Below are 12483 nucleotides of genomic sequence, written 5' to 3'. Positions count from 1 at the left end.
CTGACAGTAATTAAGAGAGTAGAATGAACATTGATAACTTTGATTCTGCACATGAAGGTGCTAATGATGATGCCCCCATGTTTTTCAATTATCTTGTTACTAGGTTGCAACAAGTTATGGGCAACCCTGCTTTGCAAGCCAAAGTTACTCAACAACTTCGCGCTTATGGGATTTCCCTTCCTCTCCAAGAGGAGAGAGAGCTTTAGGAGGCCTCTTAAAGAGACCCCCAAAAGAAGACTCTCTCCCATACGAGAGGAGGAATCCAAAGAACAAGAAAGTAATGAATCTTTAAGCTCCTCTAAAGATGTGGCTCCACAAATATGACGGTCTAGACGATCACCAACTTCTCCCAATAGAAAACGTTCAACCCACAGTCCTTCTACTCGTCACACGGAAAGGGAAGAGAGGAAACAAAGGAAGAAAAGGTCAAGAACGAGGTCACCCTCTTCTCTTTCTTCTTCACCTTCCTCCTCTTGCGACGAAAGCTATGGTGATTCTCCTAGAGAATATAAGAGGAGAGGACATCGCAAATCTTACCCTGCATGGCGAAGGTCACAAAAGCTCAAGAAGTTCAAAGAGGGAGGAAAGAGTATCTCTTTTCTCACCTATGATGACACCTTTGGTGCTACCGACAAAGCATTGGCCTTCATCCAACAATTTGATACGGCCTTTGGAGACGTGGGCTTCACGCAGTCCTCAAAGATACGCCATGTAGCTATGCACTTTTAGAAATTGGATCGTCAATGGTGGGCTAGCCTTTGTGGCAACGGCGAAGCCCCAAAGACATGGAAAACTTTATGAGTTTCCATCATGAAGCAATTCCTTACATGGAAAACTCTATGAGTTTCCATCATGAAGCAATTCCTTACAAGCGATGCAAAGGAAAAAGTGCTTAAGGAATGGCGCAATCTAAAGCTTCTCTCCCATGAGTCTATTCACAAATATGTTGACAAGTTTTGGGATTTACATCTCAAGGCTACTTTCTTCCAAACGATAGACTTTGTCAAGAAAAAGCAATAATTTTGTGCGGAATTACCTGAAGAGATGACCGAGTATGTCAACTCCCAACGGCCTGGTTCTATCACCAAAGTAATCCACCACACCATGGTTGCTTCGCGTATCAATTTACAAAAACGGGCTAGACGGAATGTCAAGCCCATAGAAAACAAAGACAAAAGTGATGCAAAGGGGAAAACAAATGCCCAAAATTCTTTCGAAGGAAATTCCAACAACAATAACAACAATAATCGTTCCAAGGAGAAGGGAGTTTACAAAGGTAAAAACAAACTCTCTCCTGAAGAGCTTGAAGCTTTTTGCAAGGACCATAAATGTTTTAAGCGTGGGGAGCAAAGACATGGATATCGTTCTTGCCCCAAGAGAAATGCTCGCAATAAGACTCCTAGAGCTTCCACCATTGAAGCTCCAAAAGAGGATGCTCATTACAAAGGATAACCTCTCTCCTATGCTTGGGAAAAGGTAAAGGAGCATGATGCCTTAAGCTTGTTTGACCTTGGCTCTACTCACAACTTCATATCAACGGAGTTGGTCACCAAGTTGGGAATTCAAGCTTTTGAGATGGGAGATACTGTCACGATTGACACAGCTTTCAAGGGACAACAAGCCTCCATTACTCCCTTGATTGCGAAGTTAAGGCTTCATGTCCAAAGCTATGTTTACAAAAAAGACTTCTTTATCTCTCCTCTCCAACATGAGAATGCTATCCTAGGGGCACCATGGTTCAACCGCATGTCTGCCAACATGGACTTCCCTGAAAGGAGAATCTACTTCACCTATAGGGTAAAGAACATGTATATAGATGCTAGTGAGTTTGGTTGTACTATACCACTTGTAAATCCTCCTGCTTTTGATAAATCAATGAAGGGCTTCATTTTTGCGTACATGATTTTTGTCAAAGAGTCCCTAAAAGGTCCTAATGTTTCATCAAATGTAAATTGCAGGAATCAAGAAGAGTTAGACTTATCTAATTTTCTAAAAGGATTCCAATATGTGTTCATCGATGATATCCCTATGGACTTACCTCCAAAACAAGGGGATGATGACCATCGAAATGAGCTCCTACCAGGAAGCTCACCTCCTAATAAGCCTCCTTATCGAGTTTTCCAAGCTCAACATGAAGAGATCATGAGGAAAGTACGAGAATTGGTAGACAAAGAGATGGTGAGGCCTAGCTCCTCTCCCTTTTGTTCTCCAGTCCTTTTAGTGCAAAAGAAATATGGTACATATCGTATGTGTGTGGACTATCGAGCACTAAACCATATCACTATCAAAAATAGATTTCCCGTACCTTGGGTAGAAGATCTGTTTGATAAGCTACAAGGCTCTACCTACTTCAGTAGGATTGACCTTAAAAGTGGCTATCATCAAATAAGGATAGTGGATGGAGATATCCTAAAGACCGCCTTTCACACAACATTTGGTCTTTATGAATATCTAGTCATGCCTTTTGGCTTGACTAATGCACCGGCCATGTTCAATCGTCTAATGGAGAAAATCTTTAGACCCTACCACAAATTCACTGGAGCGTTCTTTGATGATATCATCATCTACTCCAAGTCTTTGGAGGAACGTAAGCAACATCTCCAAGTGATCTTTCAAGCATTGAGGGAGAACAAGCTTTTTCTCAACCAAAAGAAAAGTGAATTTTTCCTTTAAGAGATTCAATACTTAGGTCATATTATCTCTCAAGATGGTATCCGTATGGATCCATCAAAGTTAGAGGTAATAAAAACATGGCCTAATCCAAGGAATCTACATGAGCTAGGAAGCTTTATTGGTATGTGTGTATACTATAGATGCTTCATAGCAAAATTCTCTCAAATAGAAGGACCATTACATGACTTAACCAAGAAGAACGTTCAGTATTTATGGACTGCTAAGGAGCAAAATTCTTTTGACAAGCTCAAAGAGAAGCTTACCTCCCAACCAGTTCTCATGCTTCCTGATCTCTCAAATCCATTTGAGGTCTAATGTGATGCTTGTGGTGATTGACTTGGAGCAGTCTTGCTTCAAGAAGGGCATGCCATAGCATATGAGAGTCGAAGGCTCAATACAGATGAATGGATCTTAGGCATTTATGAAAAAGAACTTTTAGCTGTTCTACATGCCCTAGACACATGGAAGCACTATTTATTGGGGACTCTATTCTACGAATCGACCACCAAAGTCTCAAGTACTTCATAACGCAAACCAAGATTTCCGACAAACAAATGAGGTGGGAAAATTTTCTTTCGCAATTTAATTTTCATATTGCTCACATTGCTGGTAAGCACAATCAATTGGCCATGCACTTTCACGATGACCAAAAGTTAATACGGTATCTATAGCAACTCACAATGATCTATCTTCCATGATAAACGAGTATGCTACTGACCCTGACTTTAGAGACATAATGTCAGTCCTTGCTTTGGGAAAGAAATAGGAACCATTTCACAGTGCAAGATGGTTATCTTCCCCACGGCAATAGGCTATGTGTTACCCACTCCCTTCGTGAGAAAGTCATGAATGAATCCCATGCTCCTCCCTATGCCGGGCATAGAGGCATTCAACCTACTCTCCAAAGAGTAGAAACATACTTCTATTGGCCTACCATGAAAGTGGACATACAAGCGTATGTTTCAAAATGTGTAGTATGCCAAAAGACCAAGTATGATAGAGGGAAGCAACCTAGATTACTCCAGTCATTGCCTATCCCAAATTCACCATGGGAGAGTATATTCATGGATTTCATCTTTGGATTACCCAAGTCTATCCATGGGAATACGGGAATATAGACAATAGTTGACAGGTTTAGTAAGCAAGCACATGTCAAAAAGACTATTAAGGCACACCAAATGGCAACTCTCTTCATATCTCAGATTTTCAAACACCATGGATTACCAACATCCATCGGGTCAGATAGAGATCGTAGAATGACCATTAATTTTTGGAAAGATCTTTTTGAAAATCTAGGTACAAGTTTAAATTTCTCTTCGGCCTATCACCGACAAACGGATGGCCAAAGTGAGATCAACGCTCACAACAAGGGTTATGTTACTGAAGTAGGTGAACACTCACAATGGGAAAAGTACTTACCTCTTGTAGAGTATGCGCACAATAATACTGTACATACTTCTACGGGAAAAGAACCTTTTGAAATCATTGAGGGAAGACCTAAAAGTCCCTTGCTACTTGAAGTACATGGGAAGATCTTCGCTGCCGATGAGTATAGCCATGACATACAAGAATCTTTTCAAAAGATTAAGGAGGCTATATCCATCTCTCAAAAAAGGCAAAAAGCTGCTGCTGCTGACAAGCCTTCAAGGAAAATGATTGGGTCTTACTTAAGTTTCCCAAGGCTTGATTGAGGCAAACGATGGGCAAAAATCCTACGGGCCATCAAAAGTAAGATGCTAAATTACCAAAAAGATATTATGGTCCTTTTCAAATCTTGAATCCAATCAATGAGATGGCTTATCAACTCAAGTTGCCCAACCATTGGCTCATATAGAATGCTTTTCATACGAGTCTACTTAAGCCCTACAAAGGAGAGCCACCAAGTGAACCAATTATTGAAGACCCTTCCAAAATTAAAGACCAAGAAGAGGTGCTACAACCCGAAGCTATCCTTTGGCATGAAGACAAAGTACTACGACATGGTAAGATTATCCGACGGTATCTTATTAAGTTCAAAAATTATCCTTTTGAAGATGCTAGTAGATGGATGCAAGGAATATAGCTTAAGGATAGTATGAACCTTGTCAATGCTTACAATGCTACTTTAGAGTAAGCAAATGTACAAATTTCTTTTAAATGACCAACGTTATTGTCTTATAAGACTAGTTCTCTTTTTATTGTGCACATATTTAAGTAGTATACATACTTAGAATTATGTTTGTGATGACGACGTCTCTCTAACACCAAGTAGAATTTGTCACTCTAGTTGGGAGAATGAAATGGACTAAAGAGCAAACATGCTTGCGGCAACTATGTCTCCCAAGCATGAAATGGATTAGTCATCCATCTTGGAAAGATGTCGTAGGGTAAAAAGGGATCCTCTATCTGCTAAGACACATTGACTAATGACTAAGGCTTTATCACTTTTATCTCATAGTCGAGGACGACTATGATTTCAAGAGAGAGGTAATGTCATAAAATCTAATATCTAACCAACCCAAATGATTTTCTCATATTAAAATAATCATTTAATGTGGGAAAATAAACGAGAACAAGGGTTATAATATAGACATGTGCTTACAGATCTATCGCAACATGAGACCAATGGTAAAGGGGTCTAAATGAGAGATGGTCTGTCAAAGAGCAAGGCTAGCCAATGGAGCTTAAAAGACCTTAGGGTTAGCTTCATTGAAGACCTCCAAAGGTTAGTGTTAAAAGTCCTTTGACTTAGGTAAGCTAGGGCCAAGCTTGAGATGGGAACCCTGCCCAAGCTTGAGGTGCTTGTCGTGCTTGATGACTAAGGTGCTTGAGGTGCTTGTCGTGCTTACTGACTAAGATGCTTGAGGTGCTTGTCGACTAGGGAGCTTGAGGTGCTTGTGGGAACACTACCCAAGCTTGAGGTGCTTTGTCGTGCTTGCTGACTAAGGTGCTTGTGTTCCAAAAGTCAACAACCTCCCTACACATGAGGAGGCAAGCCCTAAAGCTAGGGGGTTGAGAGAGAACACACACACACACACACACACACACACACACACACAAATGCCAAGGAATATTGACTTAAAGGGGAAATGGAATTTCACTTGGCCGAAAATATTACTTGCTTCGTGTGTAACTAAGATTAAAAATTTTTTTAATGTATATTTTCACTTGGTGAGCATTACTAAAGTGGGGGTAACTCAGATTGAGTAAAGGGAATTAGGTAAAGCTTTACAGCGCGCTATCTCTGGCGGCAAAGTTGGGATTCATCACATCTGTAGACGAGAGATGCTAGCGGTGCACATGGGCCATTCATTGCAACCTACCTCCACCGAATGCATGGCTGTGGATGATCGGCAGGACTCTAAGTTTGGACTGTGAAATTTTGACCTGTTTTGCAACAATATTATAAAGGTGAGGGTCTCCCTCACTTAGCTGGTTGTGTATGCTTTTGTATTCTCTGTGTGTAACTGAGGGTTACTGCCTGAGTGGTTGAGCTTGGAGTGTATTAAACTATGGCGAAAGGGAAGCAAGTCTTCGAAGTCCAACCGTTGGCTTCTTCTTCTTCTCAGGTCGAGTTCCTTGCTTGATAAATAATAAGTGGGAATGATACTTGGTACTGTGAAACCCATTTCAGGTTGCTATGTATGTAATAGGCAAAAGGACATGAGTCTGCATGCGGTATCCGTATAAACTTTTATAGTAATAGGAAGGACTACTTTAACTACTAGAGAATATATCTAGTTGAATCAATAAAACTAGAATGATGACAACATGATAAGTAAAAATGCTAAGATGCATATTGAATAAGCATTCAATATAACCCGGTCATTAGGCTAGTCTTACTAATTAGTGTACTGAATTTTGGGGAACATGAGAAAACTGTCTTGGTATTTGGTGTCGAATGCTGGTTATTTGTCTTAGGCTGGCAGTGCCATGCCTGCAAAACTGTGTAACTCCTGACCTTACATTTTTATGGACGTTGATTGAGGCAGTAGAATGTCTCGACCATGGGATAGAGGACCGTCCTTGGGTAGATTGGCTAAGTTATATCCGAAAGTATGCTATCTTGAAAGTGGCAGTATATATGCTGTTATTTGATAAACAGTCCAGGCTGTTATGGTATACTTGCTGGCCTGCTGCTGCTGGCTTCTTAGAGATGAAATAAATTTTGGGAAAAGCAGTCCTACCACTTGTGGAATGAATTTGGTTAATTAGGAGGCTATGTAAACTAACTCAGAGATAAGTATTGGATGCAAGTGTACAGAGATGATCATACTTTTAGCCTGGCATGAGAATGATATCAATGACTTAAACACCTTTGTGGACCCGACCTAAGACAATATAGGGTCTCGACCTGACCTTGGGTATGGTTTGCTGGGTTATTTTTGCATTTACTAGTTTACTTTGAAAGCTAATCCATTCCAAATGCTGACATTGGTTTACTCTATACTCATTAAGTACTAATATCTTGACATAATACTAACCTTGCCCGGCTTAAAGCAGTATAACCAGGTATGTGCTAGTCGAGAGATTGGAATGAGGTGTGATTTACTTGCTGGTTATGGTTTGTGCAGGCTCATTGCTGAACTTTAGGGTTTTATATAAGCTCGACTTGGGATATAAAACTCATGGGATGTTCATAGATATAGCAAGGATAATGGATATATTCTTGTTTGCTTCGTACTAATGCTGGTTTCAGTAGACTCCTTAGCCTAGATCTAAAAGCTTACTATACCGAGCCAAAATTGGTTATGGTTTACTAACTCTTTGCTAGAATAGTATGGTCACCTGGCTGGAATCGTTTCAATATCCTGTTTCTGAGTGCTATAACTCCTGATGCTTTCATTTTTTTAAGAGATTCCCAACATAACATTATGTCTATCCCAACAAGGTATTCTTACCAACGTTTTCTTCATTTACTGGCTTACTTTGGAAGCTAGTCCCTTTTGACTACTAACATTAGTTGTCTCTAAACTTATTAGCTAATAGTGTCTTGACATAATACTAACCTTGCCCGGCTTTAAGCAGTATAACTAGGTATGTGCTAGTAGAGAGATTGGAATGAGGATGAGTTGTGATTTACTTGCTGGATATGTTTTTGCAGGCTCATTGCTGGACTTTAGGGTTTTGTATAAGCTCAACTTTGGATATAAAACTCATGGGATGCTCATAGATATTGCATGGAAAATGTATATCTTAATGTTTGCTTTGTACTAATGCTAGTTTCACTAGATTCCTTAATCTAGATCTGAAAGCTTACTATACCAAGCCAAAACTCGTTATGGTTACTGACTCTTTGCGAGAATGGTATGGTCATTTGACTGGAATCGTGTCAATTTCCTGTTTCTGAGTGCTATAACTCCTGATGCTTTCATTTTTTAGAGATTCCCGACATAACATTATGTCTAAGTATATAAACGGAGGATTGACCTGCTAATGGCAAATAGAATGTCTTAAACTGGGGTTCTTTTAAACCATTTGACTATGCATGTTACTAAGCTAGTGTGGATTACTTCAAGTAAAAATGATATAGTAGGAAGCTCGACTTTAGCTATATGAAGATGGAGGTTGCTCGATAGTATGCATAACCTATCAGGGCAGCGTATATATGATTATTGTATAAGAAAGTTTACTTCTAATAAATGAATTGTCTATTATTAGCAGGGTATACCAAGGTATAGGATGACAGCTTGGATGAGTACTATAGTTGATCCGATCAAGAGAGCAAAAATCTCAAAAAAGCTTAAGGCTGCTAGGGCAGAGTATATAGCCTCATTTGCTGCAAAGAACAAGGCATGGTCGAGGTAGAGGGCATACCTTAATCGAACCTGCAAGAGTAAGGGGATAAATTATAAAGATGCCTAAATACATTGGCCATTGGTAGGCTGTTGAAGCTTTGTATGAAATTGTAACTGACAAACAATGTTTTTTTTCAAAATTCATTGTTTAAATAAATTGATTATATGCAAAGAAAAAGTTGAACTTTTGTAACATGGATAACAACTAGGATGCCCATACATCACCTGCATACAGAGCCAATGCTAGCAGAATGCTATGTTGTTCTATGGGTGCAGGTGAGGGCTACTCTCTTTGGTTCAGGTTTTTGGTTGCTTTATGGTTTGGAGGAATAGCTGCTGGTTTGTAGTTTGTAAAAGAATTTCTACATTTGGATGGTGACTTGTACCAACCTGATGATATTCATTTATACAACATCATGCTGTCTAAAGTTTGTTTTGTATAATAAACCTTGTATTTATTTGGGCACCTTGGTCTTTAACCATGTGTATGTTCGTCTGTAGGTAATATATGTAGATAACTAAAACACACACAAGGTAAGCGCAAGACTCAAGAGGCAGCAAGCCTACACATGTCAAGCCCCTACCCATGTTGTCCTCATGGTGTGACTAAATCCTATTGGTTGGCGTCCCAAGGGATCCAATGATAAATTAGTTAATTCAATTAATTGTTTTTGCATTTATCAAGCCCTCTCTCTCAAAGGGGAAAGGGGGACACTTGTCCCAAGGCTACCCTTGTTGCTTGATATGCGGCTTGTATGTGATTGGCTAGGCCTAGAGGGGTCCAATGAGCTTCAATCATGAGCTACAAGGGGGGGTCAACCAAATCAAGAAGGGGGGTTGCTTGGGGGGTATACTCTCCCACACACACTCACACACACTCTCATTGTGTGAAGTGCAAAGTGCAAGAGCTCCATCTCCTTCTCCAAGCTAGTAGAGAAGTTGAGAGCCTACACCAACACTCTTGACTATGGAATGCAAATCCAACCAAGAGCCATGTTTCAATGCTTCAACTTGCCATCTTCTCCATCTTCATTACTATGCTATTATGTATGCTAGCAAGAAGAGTGATGATAAGTGAGGAACTATTTATTTCTCCTATGGAATGTTTCTTCTTCCTCTTCCCTACCCTCATTCCCCGCTAGCTCTCTCCACCTTCAAAGGTGTTTGAGGCCTTGGGACTGAGGCTTGGGATAGTTAATGCTTTTTGCAAAGTTTATGTTATGCTCGTGATGCATGAAGTTTTCCATCTTCATTGCATCACCTTGGTCACAAGGAACACAAAGATTGTATTGTACCAAGTCTCTCTTGATGGGAGAATCTATGATACAAATGCCTATTGGAGGGGGAACTGGCTCCACATAAATCCGGTCCTCAATTGTTGTGAAGTTCTCTAAACTTTCTCTCTTGCAAAAGTATTGTTCATGCCAAGTTAATTAAGCACTATGATTGTGTTGCTACCATCAATTAAGTTCACCATCTATGCTCTCAAAGTAGTCTCACAAAAATGCTTTCTCTAATTTTCCTAATTCCTCTACTCTCAAAGTTCATAGACCATTTCCATTACAATTTCAGTGATCTTTGGTAAGCATCAGCAGGTCGACAAATACTTTGGTCTGCTCAGATTGTCCATTTGGGCTCATTTTGGCCTCCATTTTCACTATAGACAATACTGCAAATACAACTTTGTCATTTTGTGTAGAATCTTTGTCAGTGCCATTTTTTGCATAACAGGTGTCTTATAGTCTTCTTTGGGTTGTGTTATATAGCACGTGTTTGCCTGGTTTTGTTTCTCCTCTTTTCGGGTAGCTTTCACAGCAGGTGTAGGCATTCACCATGGTTGGCAACAATACATCTGTATTCAAGATGCTTGCTGTTGAGGATAATTGGATGGGGTCAATTTCCCAATGTGGGCTTACATGATGCAATATATTCTTGTGTCAAAGGGAGTTTGGAATGTTGTGTAGGGCATTGATGTATGCCCTGGTTCTGAGGATACAGACGATGTTAAGGATGTTGTAGGTTTTGGTGGCAGGATTGCTGCTGCCACAGGTGTTTTGCCTACGACCGAGCAAGCCCGTTGGGATGTTAGAGATACGCAGGCTCATAAGTTGATTGCATTATTTTGTAAAGTGCACTATTACTCCTCACATTCGTTCAGCTAAATCTGCAAAACAGGCTTGGGATATTTTGGCTAGCCTTTATGCAAGTTGCAATTGTAGGTCATGGGGGCAACAACATCCCGGGAGGTCACCCATCCCAGTACTGTTCCCGCGCATATGCGCTTAACTGTGACGTTCCACAAATTGGTCTAGCCATCCAGACCCCAAAACCTTAAGGTGTTAGGGACCTCCGGTCTAACCAATTTATGCAAGCCTCATAGATAGACACCACTTTGTCACCACAAGTTGGGCTTACCCCAACAATCGCCCCCTTAAGCCAAACTTGGGACTTTCCTGTCCCCTTGAGTACCAACGTGTTCCGCCTTTTTCTAGGCTCAGAGGTTGAGAGCTTCAACGTGGCCGGGAGCTAGCTCAGAGGTTGAAGTCAACATCAACATGTCCTGTTCCACGGACTCAGAGGTTGGACTTTGAACCATGGCTCTGATACCAGTTGTAGGTCATGGGGGCAACAACATCCCGGGAGGTCACCCATCCCAGTACTGTTCCCGCGCATATGCGCTTAACTGTGACAAATTATCTATTGAAGGGGATCGGGGAGCACCACAGACGGAGAGTGAGAGAGAGAGAAGGAGACACACACACGATGTGGGTGGGGAGACTCCAAAGAGTGAGCAGCCCCCTATACACTTATGCTATGTATAAGGTATACAAGTCAGTGGGCGCCCAGACTCTGGGCGGCCAGGCAAGGCACAGACGCCTATACCCCAACAACCTCCCACTTAAAGGCGACTGTGCCTTTAAGCAAGGGAACCTAGTCTAAAGACTACAAAAGGTGAGAGAAAACCGCTCTCAACCGATGCCCACTGGCTGGCTGTGATCGTGTGCATCCGGCTGTCCTGCTCTCGTGTAAGTCCATACACCACCAGACGTACCGCACACGTACTGCAAGTATGTACGCAATACCTGCATATCTCCCTCGTGTACTATGCCATCATCAGTCAACAAACGACTGACAACCCGAACTGCAAATGCTCCCACTGCAGCTGCGATATCCGGTCTCAAGATCAACATCTCATACATGAGACCACCGAATGCCGATGCAATGCTAGCGGGCCCTGCTAGCTCTACGGAGCATGCATCAACATATATATCCCTGGCAATAGGCATCTCTGACCGACAAGGCGTGTCAGCCACATGCATCTCTTGACTGTCCACAAAAGACGCATCAACCTGTTGTGCAACCTCAGAGCAAACCAGCTGCTCTAGGTGTCTGCTGGAAGACATATCCTGCACAACTATATCCCCATGCTCACTGTCGAGCATAGAAAGGAATGACTGCATAATCGCTGACATCTCAACCTCCTCTGCAATCATCCACTGCAAACATGACCACTCAATCTGCTGTGACTCACTAGAGCTCTCATGCTCTAACTCCGTATGCATAGACTCTTGCACAACGTCCTCCTGTTGTGACTCACTAGAGCAAGACCGCTCTACCTGTCTATCCTGCATAGAAGTATCTCGCACAACTGACTCTCTGCTTTGCTCAGTCACTAGCAAAGCATGCATGTCTGACTCTGTCACCTCTCTGTGTGACTGCTCAAGTTGTGCCCAAACTGTGTGCACAACGAGCTCACTACTCTGCACTCCATGCAAAGTATCCTGCAACCCACAAGCAAAAGAGACTCGCCTGCTCTCTCGCTGTCTCCATGGCTGCATGATCACAGAGATAACACCGTCCCTCGCGTGATCCACATGCAATGGGTAACCTGTACCACTCCTCGCACCTCTCGCAATCACTAGCGAACCCAAATGCATCACAAAATCTCGCTCTCGTAGCGAAATCTGACATCCACTATCCCGTAACTGTCTGACTGAGATCAAATCCCGTCTCAGATCTGGCACATAACGCA

This window comes from Adiantum capillus-veneris, chromosome 16 (assembly GCF_014529385.1).
Source record: "Adiantum capillus-veneris isolate H3 chromosome 16, ASM1452938v2, whole genome shotgun sequence".
Taxonomy (NCBI): domain Eukaryota; kingdom Viridiplantae; phylum Streptophyta; class Polypodiopsida; order Polypodiales; family Pteridaceae; genus Adiantum; species Adiantum capillus-veneris.
Note: the sequence above shows the minus strand (reverse complement) of the source record.